This window comes from Taudactylus pleione, unplaced genomic scaffold (assembly GCF_031769625.1).
Source record: "Taudactylus pleione unplaced genomic scaffold, aTauple2 ptg000100l, whole genome shotgun sequence".
In the NCBI taxonomy this organism is placed as follows: Eukaryota; Metazoa; Chordata; class Amphibia; order Anura; family Myobatrachidae; genus Taudactylus; species Taudactylus pleione.
The window spans coordinates 6,286,012-6,309,643 of NW_028284502.1; the positions used below are offsets into that span (position 1 = coordinate 6,286,012).

At 30.7% G+C, this 23,632-nt stretch overlaps 21 non-coding genes across 21 annotated transcripts; all 21 read left to right on the plus strand.

The window, feature by feature from the left end:
• The first annotated feature begins 341 nt into the window (after positions 1 to 341).
• TRNAT-CGU (transfer RNA threonine (anticodon CGU)) lies at positions 342 to 415 on the plus strand. The gene has a single exon. It is a non-coding gene; the product is annotated as a tRNA-Thr (tRNA).
• A 1,178-nt stretch (positions 416 to 1,593) lies between these two features.
• Positions 1,594 to 1,667, plus strand: TRNAT-AGU (transfer RNA threonine (anticodon AGU)). The gene has a single exon. It is a non-coding gene; the product is annotated as a tRNA-Thr (tRNA).
• An 854-nt stretch (positions 1,668 to 2,521) lies between these two features.
• TRNAT-CGU (transfer RNA threonine (anticodon CGU)) lies at positions 2,522 to 2,595 on the plus strand. The gene has a single exon. It is a non-coding gene; the product is annotated as a tRNA-Thr (tRNA).
• Positions 2,596 to 3,773: 1,178 nt separating this feature from the next.
• On the plus strand, positions 3,774 to 3,847 carry TRNAT-AGU (transfer RNA threonine (anticodon AGU)). The gene has a single exon. It is a non-coding gene; the product is annotated as a tRNA-Thr (tRNA).
• Positions 3,848 to 4,699: 852 nt separating this feature from the next.
• Positions 4,700 to 4,773, plus strand: TRNAT-UGU (transfer RNA threonine (anticodon UGU)). The gene has a single exon. It is a non-coding gene; the product is annotated as a tRNA-Thr (tRNA).
• A 1,180-nt stretch (positions 4,774 to 5,953) lies between these two features.
• Positions 5,954 to 6,027, plus strand: TRNAT-AGU (transfer RNA threonine (anticodon AGU)). Its single transcript has one exon. It is a non-coding gene; the product is annotated as a tRNA-Thr (tRNA).
• An 855-nt stretch (positions 6,028 to 6,882) lies between these two features.
• TRNAT-UGU (transfer RNA threonine (anticodon UGU)) lies at positions 6,883 to 6,956 on the plus strand. Its single transcript has one exon. It is a non-coding gene; the product is annotated as a tRNA-Thr (tRNA).
• A 1,182-nt stretch (positions 6,957 to 8,138) lies between these two features.
• On the plus strand, positions 8,139 to 8,212 carry TRNAT-GGU (transfer RNA threonine (anticodon GGU)). Its single transcript has one exon. It is a non-coding gene; the product is annotated as a tRNA-Thr (tRNA).
• Positions 8,213 to 9,071: 859 nt separating this feature from the next.
• Positions 9,072 to 9,145, plus strand: TRNAT-UGU (transfer RNA threonine (anticodon UGU)). The gene has a single exon. It is a non-coding gene; the product is annotated as a tRNA-Thr (tRNA).
• A 1,180-nt stretch (positions 9,146 to 10,325) lies between these two features.
• Positions 10,326 to 10,399, plus strand: TRNAT-AGU (transfer RNA threonine (anticodon AGU)). Its single transcript has one exon. It is a non-coding gene; the product is annotated as a tRNA-Thr (tRNA).
• Positions 10,400 to 11,254: 855 nt separating this feature from the next.
• TRNAT-UGU (transfer RNA threonine (anticodon UGU)) lies at positions 11,255 to 11,328 on the plus strand. The gene has a single exon. It is a non-coding gene; the product is annotated as a tRNA-Thr (tRNA).
• A 1,182-nt stretch (positions 11,329 to 12,510) lies between these two features.
• On the plus strand, positions 12,511 to 12,584 carry TRNAT-GGU (transfer RNA threonine (anticodon GGU)). Its single transcript has one exon. It is a non-coding gene; the product is annotated as a tRNA-Thr (tRNA).
• An 853-nt stretch (positions 12,585 to 13,437) lies between these two features.
• TRNAT-UGU (transfer RNA threonine (anticodon UGU)) lies at positions 13,438 to 13,511 on the plus strand. Its single transcript has one exon. It is a non-coding gene; the product is annotated as a tRNA-Thr (tRNA).
• Positions 13,512 to 14,692: 1,181 nt separating this feature from the next.
• On the plus strand, positions 14,693 to 14,766 carry TRNAT-AGU (transfer RNA threonine (anticodon AGU)). The gene has a single exon. It is a non-coding gene; the product is annotated as a tRNA-Thr (tRNA).
• Positions 14,767 to 15,620: 854 nt separating this feature from the next.
• TRNAT-UGU (transfer RNA threonine (anticodon UGU)) lies at positions 15,621 to 15,694 on the plus strand. Its single transcript has one exon. It is a non-coding gene; the product is annotated as a tRNA-Thr (tRNA).
• Positions 15,695 to 16,876: 1,182 nt separating this feature from the next.
• On the plus strand, positions 16,877 to 16,950 carry TRNAT-AGU (transfer RNA threonine (anticodon AGU)). The gene has a single exon. It is a non-coding gene; the product is annotated as a tRNA-Thr (tRNA).
• An 854-nt stretch (positions 16,951 to 17,804) lies between these two features.
• On the plus strand, positions 17,805 to 17,878 carry TRNAT-UGU (transfer RNA threonine (anticodon UGU)). Its single transcript has one exon. It is a non-coding gene; the product is annotated as a tRNA-Thr (tRNA).
• Positions 17,879 to 19,060: 1,182 nt separating this feature from the next.
• On the plus strand, positions 19,061 to 19,134 carry TRNAT-GGU (transfer RNA threonine (anticodon GGU)). The gene has a single exon. It is a non-coding gene; the product is annotated as a tRNA-Thr (tRNA).
• An 854-nt stretch (positions 19,135 to 19,988) lies between these two features.
• Positions 19,989 to 20,062, plus strand: TRNAT-UGU (transfer RNA threonine (anticodon UGU)). Its single transcript has one exon. It is a non-coding gene; the product is annotated as a tRNA-Thr (tRNA).
• A 1,181-nt stretch (positions 20,063 to 21,243) lies between these two features.
• On the plus strand, positions 21,244 to 21,317 carry TRNAT-AGU (transfer RNA threonine (anticodon AGU)). Its single transcript has one exon. It is a non-coding gene; the product is annotated as a tRNA-Thr (tRNA).
• An 855-nt stretch (positions 21,318 to 22,172) lies between these two features.
• Positions 22,173 to 22,246, plus strand: TRNAT-CGU (transfer RNA threonine (anticodon CGU)). Its single transcript has one exon. It is a non-coding gene; the product is annotated as a tRNA-Thr (tRNA).
• Positions 22,247 to 23,632: the final 1,386 nt, after the last annotated feature.

Below are 23,632 nucleotides of genomic sequence, written 5' to 3' on the forward strand. Positions count from 1 at the left end.
TAAGATACTTTTTAATTTTACTTCATGTTTTTACTATGTGAGCATCAGAAAATACTGGCACTAATTCTCATGTAGGATTCCTTTAAAGAGAAATCCATAATAACTGCTACAAAATAGTATACTAGAAAGTCACTTGGCAATACATTGTAAGAAATAAGGGCTTGTATTTCACAAAAGAAAAGAGAGAATAAAAGCATATTTATTTAGTCACTTATTCATTCAAAATTGCCAACCATTTTAAACTTTGATAAAATACATGTCTCAAAAAGCATTTCAAATATTTTTACCAAAAATTATACTTTACATATATTTTTTTTAATATTAAACAGGGGCTTCTATATGGTGCTGTGGCTTAGTTGGTTAAAGTGCCTGTCTCGTAAACAGGAGATCCTGAGTTCAAATCTCAGCAGTACCTTTTATTTGCTTGTCATATCTTAGCATGTAGTGTATTGTTGATGCTCAAGAAATAAGACATGTGATTCCATGAGCAACTTTCACCCCAGTTCACTTGGTCAGCAATACAGTTCATTTCTAGATGCAGTCCATATTAGAAGACAATAAAACATGTTCCTGTTTTGATATAAGCCATATAGTGGAATTAAATGTATGCTGTTAGACATGAGAGTTTTCTAGAGAATACTTTGCATTCTGTTTAAACAACCTCCAGAATAATAATGGAGTTTAGTAAAAGGAGAAGTCCATAGGAAGTGTGAAAATATCTAAAGCAAAGTATGTTTACCAAGATAATTTGGGAAAGAGTAATTTTAGTCCTAGAGGCTAGGAGAATTATTTAAAAATGAATCAATATTTAGTTCCATAACATTTGCAAAATTCTGTTAGGAAAGTATTTCCAGAAAAAAAAGCTTCAAGTCTCTTGAACAAGCTTCAAGAAAAAAAGCTAACATTAGATCTATATTTAGAAGATAGAGATCTTCATTTGAATTACAAGTTTATTTTTTCTGTTTGTGTATCATAAAAAAGCAAACATTAATCCATTGTAGGATGCTTTTAAAGAGAATGCTATAATAACTGCTACAAAAAAAAAAATAAGAGAGTGACTTTGCCAAACCATTTTAAGAAAAACAGTCCTATAATTTTTAAATGAATGTAGAGAAGAAAACATATACTGTATTTTTTTTCTTTATTTTTACCTTTTAAAGAATCGATTAAGCATCGGCCTTTTTAAGGATCTCAAAAAATGTTACCATAAAACATACATGAGATATATAATTTTTCATTATATGACACTTTGGAGCAGGTGGTGCTGTGGCTTAGCTGGTTAACACGCCTGTCTAGTATACAGGAGATCCTGCAATCGAATCTTGGCAGTGACTTTTGTTTGGTTTCATCACCTTATTATGTAGTTTGTTGTTGATTCATGACAATATGAGATGTGAAAACTTTAGCAGTCTTCTTTCTGGCTTACTTGGTGGACAATGTTCTATGTTTCTAGATAAAGTCTACATCTGACAAACACAAAATAATGCAATATTTCCTTTCTTGAATATAAGCTATATTTTAGCATTAAAATCATGCTATGGTAAACATCAGATATTTCCATAAAATAGCATGTAAAAAAGCTTCTTTCCATGTGGTGCTGTGGCTTAGTTGGTTAAAGTGCCTGTCTAGTAAACAGGAGATCCTGAGTTCAAATCTCAGCAGTGCCTTTGTTTGATTCATTTTCATCTACTAAGTATGTAGTTTGTTGTTGATTCATTACAATATGAGACGTGACAACTGTAGTAGCTTTCACCCAGGCTTACTTGATGAACAATGTACTACATTTCTAGAAAATGTCCATATCAGAAAAACACAAAATAATGCTATATTCCCTTTCTTGAGTATAAGCTATTTTTTTTTTAAATAAACTGATGCTAAGGTAAACATCAGAAATTTCCAGAAAATAGCATTTATTATGCTTGAGCAAGCTCCATGATTAATATCGTGTGCAGTCAAAGGAGAATCATGCAGGGAAGTTTATAAAATGTCAGTTACAAGTACATTTTCTAAGATAAATAGAGAGAGAGTAATTTTTATCATAACAGCTGGGAGAACAATTGAAAATTAAACAATATTTAGTTCCATAACATCCAAAATTGTGTTAACAAAGTGTTTCCAAAACTGCTTTGCTTTTCTTGAAAAAGCTTAAAGATAAAATGCTAAAAATTGTTCTATCTTTTTAAGATACTTTTTAATTTTACTTCATGTTTTTACTATGTGAGCATCAGAAAATACTGGCACTAATTCTCATGTAGGATTCCTTTAAAGAGAAATCCATAATAACTGCTACAAAATAGTATACTAGAAAGTCACTTGGCAATACATTGTAAGAAATAAGGGCTTGTATTTCACAAAAGAAAAGAGAGAATAAAAGCATATTTATTTAGTCACTTATTCATTCAAAATTGCCAACCATTTTAAACTTTGATAAAATACATGTCTCAAAAAGCATTTCAAATATTTTTACCAAAAATTATACTTTACATATATTTTTTTTAATATTAAACAGGGGCTTCTATATGGTGCTGTGGCTTAGTTGGTTAAAGTGCCTGTCTCGTAAACAGGAGATCCTGAGTTCAAATCTCAGCAGTACCTTTTATTTGCTTGTCATATCTTAGCATGTAGTGTATTGTTGATGCTCAAGAAATAAGACATGTGATTCCATGAGCAACTTTCACCCCAGTTCACTTGGTCAGCAATACAGTTCATTTCTAGATGCAGTCCATATTAGAAGACAATAAAACATGTTCCTGTTTTGATATAAGCCATACAGTGGAATTAAATGTATGCTGTTAGACATGAGAGTTTTCTAGAGAATACTTTGCATTCTGTTTAAACAACCTCCAGAATAATAATGGAGTTTAGTAAAAGGAGAAGTCCATAGGAAGTGTGAAAATATCTAAAGCAAAGTATGTTTACCAAGATAATTTGGGAAAGAGTAATTTTAGTCCTAGAGGCTAGGAGAATTATTTAAAAATGAATCAATATTTAGTTCCATAACATTTGCAAAATTCTGTTAGGAAAGTATTTCCAGAAAAAAAAGCTTCAAGTCTCTTGAACAAGCTTCAAGAAAAAAAGCTAACATTAGATCTATATTTAGAAGATAGAGATCTTCATTTGAATTACAAGTTTATTTTTTCTGTTTGTGTATCATAAAAAAGCAAACATTAATCCATTGTAGGATGCTTTTAAAGAGAATGCTATAATAACTGCTACAAAAAAAAAAATAAGAGAGTGACTTTGCCAAACCATTTTAAGAAAAACAGTCCTATAATTTTTAAATGAATGTAGAGAAGAAAACATATACTGTATTTTTTTTCTTTATTTTTACCTTTTAAAGAATCGATTAAGCATCGGCCTTTTTAAGGATCTCAAAAAATGTTACCATAAAACATACATGAGATATATAATTTTTCATTATATGACACTTTGGAGCAGGTGGTGCTGTGGCTTAGCTGGTTAACACGCCTGTCTAGTATACAGGAGATCCTGCAATCGAATCTTGGCAGTGACTTTTGTTTGGTTTCATCACCTTATTATGTAGTTTGTTGTTGATTCATGACAATATGAGATGTGAAAACTTTAGCAGTCTTCTTTCTGGCTTACTTGGTGGACAATGTTCTATGTTTCTAGATAAAGTCTACATCTGACAAACACAAAATAATGCAATATTTCCTTTCTTGAATATAAGCTATATTTTAGCATTAAAATCATGCTATGGTAAACATCAGATATTTCCATAAAATAGCATGTAAAAAAGCTTCTTTCCATGTGGTGCTGTGGCTTAGTTGGTTAAAGTGCCTGTCTAGTAAACAGGAGATCCTGAGTTCAAATCTCAGCAGTGCCTTTGTTTGATTCATTTTCATCTACTAAGTATGTAGTTTGTTGTTGATTCATTACAATATGAGACGTGACAACTGTAGTAGCTTTCACCCAGGCTTACTTGATGAACAATGTACTACATTTCTAGAAAATGTCCATATCAGAAAAACACAAAATAATGCTATATTCCCTTTCTTGAGTATAAGCTATTTTTTTTTTAAATAAACTGATGCTAAGGTAAACATCAGAAATTTCCAGAAAATAGCATTTATTATGCTTGAGCAAGCTCCATGATTAATATCGTGTGCAGTCAAAGGAGAATCATGCAGGGAAGTTTATAAAATGTCAGTTACAAGTACATTTTCTAAGATAAATAGAGAGAGTCATTTTTATCATAACAGCTGGGAGAACAATTGAAAATTAAACAATATTTAGTTCCATAACATCCAAAATTGTGTTAACAAAGTGTTTCCAAAACTGCTTTGCTTTTCTTGAAAAAGCTTAAAGATAAAATGCTAAAAATTGTTCTATCTTTTTAAGATACTTTTTAATTTTACTTCATGTTTTTACTATGTGAGCATCAGAAAGTACTGGCACTAATTCTCATGTAGGATTCCTTTAAAGAGAAATCCATAATAACTGCTACAAAATAGTATACTAGAAAGTCACTTGGCAATACATTGTAAGAAATAAGGGCCTGTATTTCACAAAAGAAAGGAGAGAATAAAAGCATATTTATTTAGTCACTTATTCATTCAAAATTGCCAACCATTTTAAACTTTGATAAAATACATGTCTCAAAAAGCATTTCAAATATTTTTACCAAAAATTATACTTTACATATATTTTTTTTAATATTAAACAGGGGCTTCTATATGGTGCTGTGGCTTAGTTGGTTAAAGTGCCTGTCTTGTAAACAGGAGATCCTGAGTTCAAATCTCAGCAGTACCATTTATTTGCTTGTCATATCTTAGCATGTAGTGTATTGTTGATGCTCAAGAAATAAGACGTGATTCCTTGAGCAACTTTCACCCCAGTTCACTTGGTCAGCAATACAGTTCATTTCTAGATGCAGTCCATATTAGAAGACAATAAAACATGTTCCTGTTTTGATATAAGCCATACAGTTGAATTAAATGTATGCTGTTAGACATGAGAGTTTTCTAGAGAATACTTTGCATTCTGTTTATACAACCTCCAGAATAATAATGGAGTTTAGTAAAAGGAGAAGTCCATAGGAAGTGTGAAAATATCTAAAGCAAAGTATGTTTACCAAGATAATTTGGGAAAGAGTAATTTTAGTCCTAGAGGCTAGGAGAATTATTTAAAAATGAATCAATATTTAGTTCCATAACATTTGCAAAATTCTGTTAGGAAAGTATTTCCAGAAAAAAAAGCTTCAAGTCTCTTGAACAAGCTTCAAGAAAAAAAGCTAACATTAGATCTATATTTAGAAGATAGAGATCTTCATTTGAATTACAATTTTATTTTTTCTGTTTGTGTATCATAAAAAAGCAAACATTAATCCATTGTAGGATGCTTTTAAAGAGAATGCTATAATAACTGCTACAAAAAAATAATATGAGAGTGACTTTGCCAAACCATTTTAAGAAAAACAGTCCTATAATTTTTAAATGAATGTAGAGAAGAAAACATATACTGTATTTTTTTTCTTTATTTTTACCTTTTAAAGAATCGATTAAGCATCGGCCTTTTTAAGGATCTCAAAAAATGTTACCATAAAACATACATGAGATATATAATTTTTCATTATATGACACTTTGGAGCAGCTGGTGCTGTGGCTTAGCTGGTTAACACGCCTGTCTAGTATACAGGAGATCCTGCAATCGAATCTTGGCAGTGACTTTTGTTTGGTTAATTTTCATCACCTTATTATGTAGTTTGTTGTTGATTCATGATAATATGAGATGTGAAAACTTTAGCAGTCTTCTTTCTGGCTTACTTGGTGGACAATGTTCTATGTTTCTAGATAAAGTCTACATCTGACAAACACAAAATAATGCAATATTTCCTTTCTTGAATATAAGCTATATTTTAGCATTAAAATGATGCTAAGGTAAACATCAGATATTTCCATAAAATAGCAAGTAAAAAAGCTTCTTTCCATGTGGTGCTGTGGCTTAGTTGGTTAAAGCGCCTGTCTAGTAAACAGGAGATCCTGAGTTCAAATCTCAGCAGTGCCTTTGTTTGATTCATTTTCATCTACTAAGTATGTAGTTTGTTGTTGATTTATCACAATATGAGACTTGACAACTGTAGTAGCTTTCACCCAGGCTTACTTGCTGAACAATGTACTACATTTCTAGAAAAAGTCCATATCAGAATAACACAAAATAATGCTATATTCCCATTCTTGAGTATAAGCTATTTTTTTTTTTAAATAAACTGATGCTAAGGTAAACATCAGAAATTTCCAGAAAATAGCATTTATTATGCTTGAGCAAGCTCCATGATTAATATCGTGTGCAGTCAAAGGAGAATCATGCAGGGAAGTTTATAAAATGTCAGTTACAAGTACATTTTCTAAGATAAATAGAGAGAGAGTAAATTTTATCATAACAGCTGGGAGAACAATTGAAAATTAAACAATATTTAGTTCCATAACATCCAAAATTGTGTTAACAAAGTGTTTCCAAAACTGCTTTGCTTTTCTTGAAAAAGCTTAAAGATAAAATGCTAAAAATTGTTCTATCTTTTTAAGATACTTTTTAATTTTACTTCATGTTTTTACTATGTGAGCATCAGAAAATACTGGCACTAATTCTCATGTAGGATTCCTTTAAAGAGAAATCCATAATAACTGCTACAAAATAGTATACTAGAAAGTCACTTGGCAATACATTGTAAGAAATAAGGGCCTGTGTTTCACAAAAGAAAGGAGAGAATAAAAGCATATTTATTTAGTCACTTATTCATTCAAAATTGCCAACCATTTTAAACTTTGATAAAATACATGTCTCAAAAAGCATTTCAAATATTTTTACCAAAAATTATACTTTACATATATTTTTTTTAATATTAAACAGGGGCTTCAATATGGTGCTGTGGCTTAGTTGGTTAAAGTGCCTGTCTTGTAAACAGGAGATCCTGAGTTCAAATCTCAGCAGTACCTTTTATTTGCTTGTCATATCTTAGCATGTAGTGTATTATTGATGCTCAAGAAATAAGACGTGATTCCTTGAGCAACTTTCACCCCAGTTCACTTGGTCAGCAATACAGTTCATTTCTAGATGCAGTCCATATTAGAAGACAATAAAACATGTTCCTGTTTTGATATAAGCCATACAGTTGAATTAAATGTATGCTGTTAGACATGAGAGTTTTCTAGAGAATACTTTGCATTCTGTTTAAACAACCTCCAGAATAATAATGGAGTTTAGTAAAAGGAGAAGTCCATAGGAAGTGTGAAAATATCTAAAGCAAAGTATGTTTACCAAGATAATTTGGGAAAGAGTAATTTTAGTCCTAGAGGCTAGGAGAATTATTTAAAAATGAATCAATATTTAGTTCCATAACATTTGCAAAATTCTGTTAGGAAAGTATTTCCAGAAAAAAAAGCTTCAAGTCTCTTGAACAAGCTTCAAGAAAAAAAGCTTACATTAGATCTATATTTAGAAGATAGAGATCTTCATTTGAATTACAAGTTTAATTTTTCTGTTTGTGTATCATAAAAAAGCAAACATTAATCCATTGTAGGATGCTTTTAAAGAGAATGCTATAATAACTGCTACAAAAAAATAATATAAGAGAGTGACTTTGCCAAACCATTTTAAGAAAAACAGTCCTATAATTTTTAAATGAATGTAGAGAAGAAAACATATACTGTATTTTTTTTCTTTATTTTTACCTTTTAAAGAATCGATTAAGCATCGGCCTTTTTAAGGATCTCAAAAAATGTTACCATAAAACATACATGAGATATATCATTTTTCATTATATGACACTTTGGAGCAGGTGGTGCTGTGGCTTAGCTGGTTAACACACCTGTCTAGTATACAGGAGATCCTGCAATCGAATCTTGGCAGTGACTTTTGTTTGGTTAATTTTCATCACCTTATTATGTAGTTTGTTGTTGATTCATGACAATATGAGATGTGAAAACTTTAGCAGTCTTCTTTCTGGCTTACTTGGTGGACAATGTTCTATGTTTCTAGATAAAGTCTACATCTGACAAACACAAAATAATGCAATATTTCCTTTCTTGAATATAAGCTATATTTTAGCATTAAAATGATGCTAAGGTAAACATCAGATATTTCCATAAAATAGCATGTAAAAAAGCTACTTTCCGTGTGGTGCTGTGGCTTAGTTGGTTACAGCGCCTGTCTGGTAAACAGGAGATCCTGAGTTCAAATCTCAGCAGTGCCTTTGTTTGATTCATTATCATCTACTAAGTAGGTAGATTGTTGTTGATTCATTACAATATGAGACGTGACAACTGTAGTAGCTTTCACCCAGGCTTACTTGATGAACAATGTACTACATTTCTAGAAAATGTCCATATCAGAAAAACACAAAATAATGCTATATTCCCTTTCTTGAGTATAAGCTATTTCTTTTTTAAATAAACTGATGCTAAGGTAAACATCAGAAATTTCCAGAAAATAGCATTTATTATGCTTGAGCAAGCTCCATGATTAATACCGTGTGCAGTCAAAGGAGAATCATGCAGGGAAGTTTATAAAATGTCAGTTACAAGTACATTTTCTAAGATAAATAGAGAGAGAGTAATTTTTATCATAACAGCTGGGAGAACAATTGAAAATTAAACAATATTTAGTTCCATAACATCCAAAATTGTGTTAACAAAGTGTTTCCAAAACTGCTTTGCTTTTCTTGAAAAAGCTTAAAGATAAAATGCTAAAAATTGTTCTATCTTTTTAAGATACTTTTTAATTTTACTTCATGTTTTTACTATGTGAGCATCAGAAAATACTGGCACCTCATCTCATCTCATGTAGGATTCCTTTAAAGAGAAATCCATAATAACTGCTACAAAATAGTATACTAGAAAGTCACTTGGCAATACATTGTAAGAAATAAGGGCCTGTATTTCACAAAAGAAAGGAGAGAATAAAAGCATATTTATTTAGTCACTTATTCATTCAAAATTGCCAACCATTTTAAACTTTGATAAAATACATGTCTCAAAAAGCATTTCAAATATTTTTACCAAAAATTATACTTTACATATATTTTTTTTAATATTAAACAGGGGCTTCTATATGGTGCTGTGGCTTAGTTGGTTAAAGTGCCTGTCTTGTAAACAGGAGATCCTGAGTTCAAATCTCAGCAGTACCATTTATTTGCTTGTCATATCTTAGCATGTAGTGTATTGTTGATGCTCAAGAAATAAGACGTGATTCCTTGAGCAACTTTCACCCCAGTTCACTTGGTCAGCAATACAGTTCATTTCTAGATGCAGTCCATATTAGAAGACAATAAAACATGTTCCTGTTTTGATATAAGCCATACAGTTGAATTAAATGTATGCTGTTAGACATGAGAGTTTTCTAGAGAATACTTTGCATTCTGTTTATACAACCTCCAGAATAATAATGGAGTTTAGTAAAAGGAGAAGTCCATAGGAAGTGTGAAAATATCTAAAGCAAAGTATGTTTACCAAGATAATTTGGGAAAGAGTAATTTTAGTCCTAGAGGCTAGGAGAATTATTTAAAAATGAATCAATATTTAGTTCCATAACATTTGCAAAATTCTGTTAGGAAAGTATTTCCAGAAAAAAAAGCTTCAAGTCTCTTGAACAAGCTTCAAGAAAAAAAGCTAACATTAGATCTATATTTAGAAGATAGAGATCTTCATTTGAATTACAAGTTTATTTTTTCTGTTTGTGTATCATAAAAAAGCAAACATTAATCCATTGTAGGATGCTTTTAAAGAGAATGCTATAATAACTGCTACAAAAAAATAATATGAGAGTGACTTTGCCAAACCATTTTAAGAAAAACAGTCCTATAATTTTTAAATGAATGTAGAGAAGAAAACATATACTGTATTTTTTTTCTTTATTTTTACCTTTTAAAGAATCGATTAAGCATCGGCCTTTTTAAGGATCTCAAAAAATGTTACCATAAAACATACATGAGATATATAATTTTTCATTATATGACACTTTGGAGCAGCTGGTGCTGTGGCTTAGCTGGTTAACACGCCTGTCTAGTATACAGGATATCCTGCAATCGAATCTTGGCAGTGACTTTTGTTTGGTTAATTTTCATCACCTTATTATGTAGTTTGTTGTTGATTCATGATAATATGAGATGTGAAAACTTTAGCAGTCTTCTTTCTGGCTTACTTGGTGGACAATGTTCTATGTTTCTAGATAAAGTCTACATCTGACAAACACAAAATAATGCAATATTTCCTTTCTTCAATATAAGCTATATTTTAGCATTAAAATGATGCTAAGGTAAACATCAGATATTTCCATAAAATAGCAAGTAAAAAAGCTTCTTTCCATGTGGTGCTGTGGCTTAGTTGGTTAAAGCGCCTGTCTAGTAAACAGGAGATCCTGAGTTCAAATCTCAGCAGTGCCTTTGTTTGATTCATTTTCATCTACTAAGTATGTAGTTTGTTGTTGATTTATTACAATATGAGACTTGACAACTGTAGTAGCTTTCACCCAGGCTTACTTGCTGAACAATGTACTACATTTCTAGAAAAAGTCCATATCAGAATAACACAAAATAATGCTATATTCCCATTCTTGAGTATAAGCTATTTTTTTTTTTAAATAAACTGATGCTAAGGTAAACATCAGAAATTTCCAGAAAATAGCATTTATTATGCTTGAGCAAGCTCCATGATTAATATCGTGTGCAGTCAAAGGAGAATCATGCAGGGAAGTTTATAAAATGTCAGTTACAAGTACATTTTCTAAGATAAATAGAGAGAGAGTAAATTTTATCATAACAGCTGGGAGAACAATTGAAAATTAAACAATATTTAGTTCCATAACATCCAAAATTGTGTTAACAAAGTGTTTCCAAAACTGCTTTGCTTTTCTTGAAAAAGCTTAAAGATAAAATGCTAAAAATTGTTCTATCTTTTTAAGATACTTTTTAATTTTACTTCATGTTTTTACTATGTGAGCATCAGAAAATACTGGCACTAATTCTCATGTAGGATTCCTTTAAAGAGAAATCCATAATAACTGCTACAAAATAGTATACTAGAAAGTCACTTGGCAATACATTGTAAGAAATAAGGGCCTGTATTTCACAAAAGAAAGGAGAGAATAAAAGCATATTTATTTAGTCACTTATTCATTCAAAATTGCCAACCATTTTAAACTTTGATAAAATACATGTCTCAAAAAGCATTTCAAATATTTTTACCAAAAATTATACTTTACATATATTTTTTTTAATATTAAACAGGGGCTTCAATATGGTGCTGTGGCTTAGTTGGTTAAAGTGCCTGTCTTGTAAACAGGAGATCCTGAGTTCAAATCTCAGCAGTACCTTTTATTTGCTTGTCATATCTTAGCATGTAGTGTATTGTTGATGCTCAAGAAATAAGACGTGATTCCTTGAGCAACTTTCACCCCAGTTCACTTGGTCAGCAATACAGTTCATTTCTAGATGCAGTCCATATTAGAAGACAATAAAACATGTTCCTGTTTTGATATAAGCCATACAGTTGAATTAAATGTATGCTGTTAGACATGAGAGTTTTCTAGAGAATACTTTGCATTCTGTTTAAACAACCTCCAGAATAATAATGGAGTTTAGTAAAAGGAGAAGTCCATAGGAAGTGTGAAAATATCTAAAGCAAAGTATGTTTACCAAGATAATTTGGGAAAGAGTAATTTTAGTCCTAGAGGCTAGGAGAATTATTTAAAAATGAATCAATATTTAGTTCCATAACATTTGCAAAATTCTGTTAGGAAAGTATTTCCAGAAAAAAAAGCTTCAAGTCTCTAGAACAAGCTTCAAGAAAAAAAGCTTACATTAGATCTATATTTAGAAGATAGAGATCTTCATTTGAATTACAAGTTTAATTTTTCTGTTTGTGTATCATAAAAAAGCAAACATTAATCCATTGTAGGATGCTTTTAAAGAGAATGCTATAATAACTGCTACAAAAAAATAATATAAGAGAGTGACTTTGCCAAACCATTTTAAGAAAAACAGTCCTATAATTTTTAAATGAATGTAGAGAAGAAAACATATACTGTATTTTTTTTCTTTATTTTTACCTTTTAAAGAATCGATTAAGCATCGGCCTTTTTAAGGATCTCAAAAAATGTTACCATAAAACATACATGAGATATATCATTTTTCATTATATGACACTTTGGAGCAGGTGGTGCTGTGGCTTAGCTGGTTAACACACCTGTCTAGTATACAGGAGATCCTGCAATCGAATCTTGGCAGTGACTTTTGTTTGGTTAATTTTCATCACCTTATTATGTAGTTTGTTGTTGATTCATGACAATATGAGATGTGAAAACTTTAGCAGTCTTCTTTCTGGCTTACTTGGTGGACAATGTTCTATGTTTCTAGATAAAGTCTACATCTGACAAACACAAAATAATGCAATATTTCCTTTCTTGAATATAAGCTATATTTTAGCATTAAAATGATGCTAAGGTAAACATCAGATATTTCCATAAAATAGCATGTAAAAAAGCTACTTTCCATGTGGTGCTGTGGCTTAGTTGGTTACAGCGCCTGTCTGGTAAACAGGAGATCCTGAGTTCAAATCTCAGCAGTGCCTTTGTTTGATTCATTATCATCTACTAAGTATGTAGATTGTTGTTGATTCATTACAATATGAGACGTGACAACTGTAGTAGCTTTCACCCAGGCTTACTTGATGAACAATGTACTACATTTCTAGAAAATGTCCATATCAGAAAAACACAAAATAATGCTATATTCCCTTTCTTGAGTATAAGCTATTTTTTTTAAAATAAACTGATGCTAAGGTAAACATCAGAAATTTGCAGAAAATAGCATTTATTATGCTTGAGCAAGCTCCATGATTAATACCGTGTGCAGTCAAAGGAGAATCATGCAGGGAAGTTTATAAAATGTCAGTTACAAGTACATTTTCTAAGATAAATAGAGAGAGAGTAATTTTTATCATAACAGCTGGGAGAACAATTGAAAATTAAACAATATTTAGTTCCATAACATCCAAAATTGTGTTAACAAAGTGTTTCCAAAACTGCTTTGCTTTTCTTGAAAAAGCTTAAAGATAAAATGCTAAAAATTGTTCTATCTTTTTAAGATACTTTTTAATTTTACTTCATGTTTTTACTATGTGAGCATCAGAAAATACTGGCACTAATTCTCATGTAGGATTCCTTTAAAGAGAAATCCATAATAACTGCTACAAAATAGTATACTAGAAAGTCACTTGGCAATACATTGTAAGAAATAAGGGCCTGTATTTCACAAAAGAAAGGAGAGAATAAAAGCATATTTATTTAGTCACTTATTCATTCAAAATTGCCAACCATTTTAAACTTTGATAAAATACATGTCTCAAAAAGCATTTCAAATATTTTTACCAAAAATTATACTTTACATATATTTTTTTTAATATTAAACAGGGGCTTCTATTTGGTGCTGTGGCTTAGTTGGTTAAAGTGCCTGTCTTGTAAACAGGAGATCCTGAGTTCAAATCTCAGCAGTACCTTTTATTTGCTTGTCATATCTTAGCATGTAGTGTATTGTTGATGCTCAAGAAATAAGACGTGATTCCTTGAGCAACTTTCACCCCAGTTCACTTGGTCAGCAATACAGTTCATTTCTAGATGCAGTCCATATTAGAAGACAATAAAACATGTTCCTGTTTTGATATAAGCCATACAGTTGAATTAAATGTATGCTGTTAGACATGAGAGTTTTCTAGAGAATACTTTGCATTCTGTTTAAACAACCTCCAGAATAATAATGGAGTTTAGTAAAAGGAGAAGTCCATAGGAAGTGTGAAAATATCTAAAGCAAAGTATGTTTACCAAGATAATTTGGGAAAGAGTAATTTTAGTCCTAGAGGCTAGGAGAATTATTTAAAAATGAATCAATATTTAGTTCCATAACATTTGCAAAATTCTGTTAGGAAAGTATTTCCAGAAAAAAAAGCTTCAAGTCTCTTGAACAAGCTTCAAGAAAAAAAGCTAACATTAGATCTATATTTAGAAGATAGAGATCTTCATTTGAATTACAAGTTTATTTTTTCTGTTTGTGTATCATAAAAAAGCAAACATTAATCCATTGTAGGATGCTTTTAAAGAGAATGCTATAATAACTGCTACAAAAAAATAATATAAGAGAGTGACTTTGCCAAACCATTTTAAGAAAAACAGTCCTATAATTTTTAAATGAATGTAGAGAAGAAAACATATACTGTATTTTTTTTCTTTATTTTTACCTTTTAAAGAATCGATTAAGCATCGGCCTTTTAAGGATCTCAAAAAATGTTACCATAAAACATACATGAGATATATAATTTTTCATTATATGACACTTTGGAGCAGCTGGTGCTGTGGCTTAGCTGGTTAACACGCCTGTCTAGTATACAGGAGATCCTGCAATCGAATCTTGGCAGTGACTTTTGTTTGGTTAATTTTCATCACCTTATTATGTAGTTTGTTGTTGATTCATGATAATATGAGATGTGAAAACTTTAGCAGTCTTCTTTCTGGCTTACTTGGTGGACAATGTTCTATGTTTCTAGATAAAGTCTACATCTGACAAACACAAAATAATGCAATATTTCCTTTCTTGAATATAAGCTATATTTTAGCATTAAAATGATGCTAGGGTAAACATCAGATATTTCCATAAAATAGCAAGTAAAAAAGCTTCTTTCCATGTGGTGCTGTGGCTTAGTTGGTTAAAGCGCCTGTCTAGTAAACAGGAGATCCTGAGTTCAAATCTCAGCAGTGCCTTTGTTTGATTCATTTTCATCTACTAAGTATGTAGTTTGTTGTTGATTTATTACAATATGAGACTTGACAACTGTAGTAGCTTTCACCCAGGCTTACTTGATGAACAATGTACTACATTTCTAGAAAAAGTCCATATCAGAATAACACAAAATAATGCTATATTCCCATTCTTGAGTATAAGCTATTTTTTTTTCAAATAAACTGATGCTAAGGTAAACATCAGAAATTTCTTGAAAATAGCATTTATTATGCTTGAGCAAGCTCCATGATTAATATCGTGTGCAATCAATGGAGAATCATGCAGGGAATTTTATAAAATTTCAGTTACAAGTACATTTTCTAAGATAAATAGAGAGAAAGTAATTTTTATCATAACAGCTGGGAGAACAATTGAAAATTAAACAATATTTAGTTCCATAACATCCAAAATTGTGTTAACAAAGTGTTTCCAAAACTGCTTTGCTTTTCTTGAAAAAGCTTAAAGATAAAATGCTAAAAATTGTTCTATCTTTTTAAGATACTTTTTAATTTTACTTCATGTTTTTACTATGTGAGCATCAGAAAATACTGGCACTAATTCTCATGTAGGATTCCTTTAAAGAGAAATCCATAATAACTGCTACAAAATAGTATACTAGAAAGTCACTTGGCAATACATTGTAAGAAATAAGGGCCTGTATTTCACAAAAGAAAGGAGAGAATAAAAGCATATTTATTTAGTCACTTATTCATTCAAAATTGCCAACCATTTTAAACTTTGATAAAATACATGTCTCAAAAAGCATTTCAAATATTTTTACCAAAAATTATACTTTACATATATTTTTTTTAATATTAAACAGGGGCTTCAATATGGTGCTGTGGCTTAGTTGGTTAAAGTGCCTGTCTTGTAAACAGGAGATCCTGAGTTCAAATCTCAGCAGTACCTTTTATTTGCTTGTCATATCTTAGCATGTAGTGTATTGTTGATGCTCAAGAAATAAGACGTGATTCCTTGAGCAACTTTCACCCCAGTTCACTTGGTCAGCAATACAGTTCATTTCTAGATGCAGTCCATATTAGAAGACAATAAAACATGTTCCTGTTTTGATATAAGCCATACAGTTGAATTAAATGTATGCTGTTAGACATGAGAGTTTTCTAGAGAATACTTTGCATTCTGTTTAAACAACCTCCAGAATAATAATGGAGTTTAGTAAAAGGAGAAGTCCATAGGAAGTGTGAAAATATCTAAAGCAAAGTATGTTTACCAAGATAATTTGGGAAAGAGTAATTTTAGTCCTAGAGGCTAGGAGAATTATTTAAAAATGAATCAATATTTAGTTCCATAACATTTGCAAAATTCTGTTAGGAAAGTATTTCCAGAAAAAAAAGCTTCAAGTCTCTTGAACAAGCTTCAAGAAAAAAAGCTTACATTAGATCTATATTTAGAAGATAGAGATCTTCATTTGAATTACAAGTTTAATTTTTCTGTTTGTGTATCATAAAAAAGCAAACATTAATCCATTGTAGGATGCTTTTAAAGAGAATGCTATAATAACTGCTACAAAAAAATAATATAAGAGAGTGACTTTGCCAAACCATTTTAAGAAAAACAGTCCTATAATTTTTAAATGAATGTAGAGAAGAAAACATATACTGTCTTTTTTTTCTTTATTTTTACCTTTTAAAGAATCGATTAAGCATCGGCCTTTTTAAGGATCTCAAAAAATGTTACCATAAAACATACATGAGATATATAATTTTTCATTATATGACACTTTGGAGCAGGTGGTGCTGTGGCTTAGCTGGTTAACACACCTGTCTAGTATACAGGAGATCCTGCAATCGAATCTTGGCAGTGACTTTTGTTTGGTTAATTTTCATCACCTTATTATGTAGTTTGTTGTTGATTCATGACAATATGAGATGTGAAAACTTTAGCAGTCTTCTTTCTGGCTTACTTGGTGGACAATGTTCTATGTTTCTAGATAAAGTCTACATCTGACAAACACAAAATAATGCAATATTTCCTTTCTTGAATATAAGCTATATTTTAGCATTAAAATGATGCTAGGGTAAACATCAGATATTTCCATAAAATAGCAAGTAAAAAAGCTTCTTTCCATGTGGTGCTGTGGCTTAGTTGGTTAAAGCGCCTGTCTAGTAAACAGGAGATCCTGAGTTCAAATCTCAGCAGTGCCTTTGTTTGATTCATTTTCATCTACTAAGTATGTAGTTTGTTGTTGATTTATTACAATATGAGACTTGACAACTGTAGTAGCTTTCACCCAGGCTTACTTGATGAACAATGTACTACATTTCTAGAAAAAGTCCATATCAGAATAACACAAAATAATGCTATATTCCCATTCTTGAGTATAAGCTATTTTTTTTTCAAATAAACTGATGCTAAGGTAAACATCAGAAATTTCTTGAAAATAGCATTTATTATGCTTGAGCAAGCTCCATGATTAATATCGTGTGCAATCAATGGAGAATCATGCAGGGAATTTTATAAAATTTCAGTTACAAGTACATTTTCTAAGATAAATAGAGAGAAAGTAATTTTTATCATAACAGCTGGGAGAACAATTGAAAATTAAACAATATTTAGTTCCATAACATCCAAAATTGTGTTAACAAAGTGTTTCCAAAACTGCTTTGCTTTTCTTGAAAAAGCTTAAAGATAAAATGCTAAAAATTGTTCTATCTTTTTAAGATACTTTTTAATTTTACTTCATGTTTTTACTATGTGAGCATCAGAAAATACTGGCACTAATTCTCATGTAGGATTCCTTTAAAGAGAAATCCATAATAACTGCTACAAAATAGTATACTAGAAAGTCACTTGGCAATACATTGTAAGAAATAAGGGCCTGTATTTCACAAAAGAAAGGAGAGAATAAAAGCATATTTATTTAGTCACTTATTCATTCAAAATTGCCAACCATTTTAAACTTTGATAAAATACATGTCTCAAAAAGCATTTCAAATATTTTTACCAAAAATTATACTTTACATATATTTTTTTTAATATTAAACAGGGGCTTCAATATGGTGCTGTGGCTTAGTTGGTTAAAGTGCCTGTCTTGTAAACAGGAGATCCTGAGTTCAAATCTCAGCAGTACCTTTTATTTGCTTGTCATATCTTAGCATGTAGTGTATTGTTGATGCTCAAGAAATAAGACGTGATTCCTTGAGCAACTTTCACCCCAGTTCACTTGGTCAGCAATACAGTTCATTTCTAGATGCAGTCCATATTAGAAGACAATAAAACATGTTCCTGTTTTGATATAAGCCATACAGTTGAATTAAATGTATGCTGTTAGACATGAGAGTTTTCTAGAGAATACTTTGCATTCTGTTTAAACAACCTCCAGAATAATAATGGAGTTTAGTAAAAGGAGAAGTCCATAGGAAGTGTGAAAATATCTAAAGCAAAGTATGTTTACCAAGATAATTTGGGAAAGAGTAATTTTAGTCCTAGAGGCTAGGAGAATTATTTAAAAATGAATCAATATTTAGTTCCATAACATTTGCAAAATTCTGTTAGGAAAGTATTTCCAGAAAAAAAAGCTTCAAGTCTCTTGAACAAGCTTCAAGAAAAAAAGCTTACATTAGATCTATATTTAGAAGATAGAGATCTTCATTTGAATTACAAGTTTAATTTTTCTGTTTGTGTATCATAAAAAAGCAAACATTAATCCATTGTAGGATGCTTTTAAAGAGAATGCTATAATAACTGCTACAAAAAAATAATATAAGAGAGTGACTTTGCCAAACCATTTTAAGAAAAACAGTCCTATAATTTTTAAATGAATGTAGAGAAGAAAACATATACTGTCTTTTTTTTCTTTATTTTTACCTTTTAAAGAATCGATTAAGCATCGGCCTTTTTAAGGATCTCAAAAAATGTTACCATAAAACATACATGAGATATATAATTTTTCATTATATGACACTTTGGAGCAGGTGGTGCTGTGGCTTAGCTGGTTAACACACCTGTCTAGTATACAGGAGATCCTGCAATCGAATCTTGGCAGTGACTTTTGTTTGGTTAATTTTCATCACCTTATTATGTAGTTTGTTGTTGATTCATGACAATATGAGATGTGAAAACTTTAGCAGTCTTCTTTCTGGCTTACTTGGTGGACAATGTTCTATGTTTCTAGATAAAGTCTACATCTGACAAACACAAAATAATGCAATATTTCCTTTCTTGAATATAAGCTATATTTTAGCATTAAAATGATGCTAAGGTAAACATCAGATATTTCCATAAAATAGCATGTAAAAAAGCTACTTTCCATGTGGTGCTGTGGCTTAGTTGGTTACAGCGCCTGTCTGGTAAACAGGAGATCCTGAGTTCAAATCTCAGCAGTGCCTTTGTTTGATTCATTATCATCTACTAAGTATGTAGATTGTTGTTGATTCATTACAATATGAGACGTGACAACTGTAGTAGCTTTCACCCAGGCTTACTTGATGAACAATGTACTACATTTCTAGAAAATGTCCATATCAGAAAAACACAAAATAATGCTATATTCCCTTTCTTGAGTATAAGCTATTTTTTTTTTAAATAAACTAATGCTAAGGTAAACATCAGAAATTTCCAGAAAATAGCATTTATTATGCTTGAGCAAGCTCCATGATTAATACCGTGTGCAGTCAAAGGAGAATCATGCAGGGAAGTTTATAAAATGTCAGTTACAAGTACATTTTCTAAGATAAATAGAGAGAGAGTAATTTTTATCATAACAGCTGGGAGAACAATTGAAAATTAAACAATATTTAGTTCCATAACATCCAAAATTGTGTTAACAAAGTGTTTCCAAAACTGCTTTGCTTTTCTTGAAAAAGCTTAAAGATAAAATGCTAAAAATTGTTCTATCTTTTTAAGATACTTTTTAATTTTACTTCATGTTTTTACTATGTGAGCATCAGAAAATACTGGCACTAATTCTCATGTAGGATTCCTTTAAAGAGAAATCCATAATAACTGCTACAAAATAGTATACTAGAAAGTCACTTGGCAATACATTGTAAGAAATAAGGGCCTGTATTTCACAAAAGAAAGGAGAGAATAAAAGCATATTTATTTAGTCACTTATTCATTCAAAATTGCCAACCATTTTAAACTTTGATAAAATACATGTCTCAAAAAGCATTTCAAATATTTTTACCAAAAATTATACTTTACATATATTTTTTTTAATATTAAACAGGGGCTTCTATATGGTGCTGTGGCTTAGTTGGTTAAAGTGCCTGTCTTGTAAACAGGAGATCCTGAGTTCAAATCTCAGCAGTACCTTTTATTTGCTTGTCATATCTTAGCATGTAGTGTATTGTTGATGCTCAAGAAATAAGACGTGATTCCTTGAGCAACTTTCACCCCAGTTCACTTGGTCAGCAATACAGTTCATTTCTAGATGCAGTCCATATTAGAAGACAATAAAACATGTTCCTGTTTTGATATAAGCCATACAGTTGAATTAAATGTATGCTGTTAGACATGAGAGTTTTCTAGAGAATACTTTGCATTCTGTTTAAACAACCTCCAGAATAATAATGGAGTTTAGTAAAAGGAGAAGTCCATAGGAAGTGTGAAAATATCTAAAGCAAAGTATGTTTACCAAGATAATTTGGGAAAGAGTAATTTTAGTCCTAGAGGCTAGGAGAATTATTTAAAAATGAATCAATATTTAGTTCCATAACATTTGCAAAATTCTGTTAGGAAAGTATTTCCAGAAAAAAAAGCTTCAAGTCTCTTGAACAAGCTTCAAGAAAAAAAGCTAACATTAGATCTATATTTAGAAGATAGAGATCTTCATTTGAATTACAAGTTTATTTTTTCTGTTTGTGTATCATAAAAAAGCAAACATTAATCCATTGTAGGATGCTTTTAAAGAGAATGCTATAATAACTGCTACAAAAAAATAATATAAGAGAGTGACTTTGCCAAACCATTTTAAGAAAAACAGTCCTATAATTTTTAAATGAATGTAGAGAAGAAAACATATACTGTATTTTTTTTCTTTATTTTTACCTTTTAAAGAATCGATTAAGCATCGGCCTTTTAAGGATCTCAAAAAATGTTACCATAAAACATACATGAGATATATAATTTTTCATTATATGACACTTTGGAGCAGGTGGTGCTGTGGCTTAGCTGGTTAACACGCCTGTCTAGTATACAGGAGATCCTGCAATCGAATCTTGGCAGTGACTTTTGTTTGGTTAATTTTCATCACCTTATTATGTAGTTTGTTGTTGATTCATGATAATATGAGATGTGAAAACTTTAGCAGTCTTCTTTCTGGCTTACTTGGTGGACAATGTTCTATGTTTCTAGATAAAGTCTACATCTGACAAACACAAAATAATGCAATATTTCCTTTCTTGAATATAAGCTATATTTTAGCATTAAAATGATGCTAGGGTAAACATCAGATATTTCCATAAAATAGCAAGTAAAAAAGCTTCTTTCCATGTGGTGCTGTGGCTTAGTTGGTTAAAGCGCCTGTCTAGTAAACAGGAGATCCTGAGTTCAAATCTCAGCAGTGCCTTTGTTTGATTCATTTTCATCTACTAAGTATGTAGTTTGTTGTTGATTTATTACAATATGAGACTTGACAACTGTAGTAGCTTTCACCCAGGCTTACTTGATGAACAATGTACTACATTTCTAGAAAAAGTCCATATCAGAATAACACAAAATAATGCTATATTCCCATTCTTGAGTATAAGCTATTTTTTTTTCAAATAAACTGATGCTAAGGTAAACATCAGAAATTTCTTGAAAATAGCATTTATTATGCTTGAGCAAGCTCCATGATTAATATCGTGTGCAATCAATGGAGAATCATGCAGGGAATTTTATAAAATTTCAGTTACAAGTACATTTTCTAAGATAAATAGAGAGAAAGTAATTTTTATCATAACAGCTGGGAGAACAATTGAAAATTAAACAATATTTAGTTCCATAACATCCAAAATTGTGTTAACAAAGTGTTTCCAAAACTGCTTTGCTTTTCTTGTAAAAGCTTAAAGATAAAATGCTAAAAATTGTTCTATCTTTTTAAGATACATTTTAATTTTACTTCATGTTTTTACTATGTGAGCATCAGAAAATACTGGCACTAATTCTCATGTAGGATTCCTTTAAAGAGAAATCCATAATAACTGCTACAAAATAGTATACTAGAAAGTCACTTGGCAATACATTGTAAGAAATAAGGGCCTGTATTTCACAAAAGAAAGGAGAGAATAAAAACATATTTATTTAGTCACTTATTCATTCAAAATTAACAACCGTTTTAAACTTTGATAAAATACATGTCTCAAAAAGCATTTCAAATATTTTTACCAAAAATTATACTTTACATATATTTTTTTTCAATAATAATCAGGGGCTTTTATATGGTGCTGTGGCCTAGTTGGTTAAAGTGCCTGTCTCGTAAACAGGAGATCCTGAGTTCAAATCTCAGCAGTACCTTTTATTTGCTTGTCATATCTTAGCATGTAGTGTATTGTTGATGCTCAAGAAATAAGACGTGATTCCTTGAGCAACTTTCACCCCAGTTCACTTGGTCAGCAATACAGTTCATTTCTAGATGCAGTCCATATTAGAAGACAACAAAACATGTTCCTGTTTTGATATAAGCCATATAGTTGAATTAAATGTATGCTGTTAGACATGAGAGTTTTCTAGAAAATACTTTGCATTTTTTTTAAACAACCTCCAGAATAATAATGGAGTTTAGTAAAAGGAGAAGTCCATAGGAAGTGTGAAAATATCTATTTCAAAGTATGTTTACCAAGATAATTTGGGAAAGAGTAATTTTAGTCCTAGAGGCTTGGAGAATTATTTAAAAATGAATCAATATTTAGATCCATAACATTTGCAAACTTCTGTTAGGAAAGTATTTCCAGAAAAAAAATCTTCAAGTCTCTTGAACAAGCTTCAAGAAAAAAAGCTAACATTAGATCTATATTTAGAAGATAGAGATCTTCATTTGAATTACAAGTTTATTTTTTCTGTTTGTGTATCATAAAAAAGCAAACATTAATCCATTGTAGGATGCTTTTAAAGAGAATGCTATAATAACTGGTAGAAAAAATAAATATAAGAGAGTGACTTTGCCAAACCATTTTAAGAAAAACAGTCCTATCATTTTTAAATGAATGTAGAGAAGAAAACATATACTGTATTTTTTTTCTTTATTTTTACCTTTTCAAGAATCGATTAAGCATCGGCCTTTTTAAGGATCTCCAAAAATGTTACCATAAAACATACATGAGATATATAATTTTTCATTATATGACACTTTGGAGCAGGTGGTGCTGTGGCTTAGCTGGTTAACACGCCTGTCTAGTAAACAGGAGATCCTGCAATCGAATCTTGGCACTGACTTTTGTTTGGTTAATTTTCATCACCTTATTACGTAGTTTGTTGTTGATTCATGACAATATGAGATGTGAAAACTTTAGCAGTCTTCTTTCTGGCTTACTTGGTGGACAATGTTCTATGTTTCTAGATAAAGTCTACATCTGACAAACACAAAATAGTGCAATATTTCCTTTCTTGAATATAAGCTATATTTTAGCATTAAAATGATGCTAAGGTAAACATCAGATATTTCCATAAAATAGCATGTAAAAAAGCTTCTTTCCATGTGGTGCTGTGGCTTAGTTGGTTAAAGTGCCTGTCTAGTAAACAGGAGATCCTAAATTCAAATCTCCATAGTGCCTTTGTTTGATTCATTTTCATCTACTAAGTATGTAGTTTGTTGTTGATTTATTACAATATGAGACGTGACAACTGTAGTAGCTTTCACCCAGGCTTACTTGATGAACAATGTACTACATTTCTAGAAAAAGT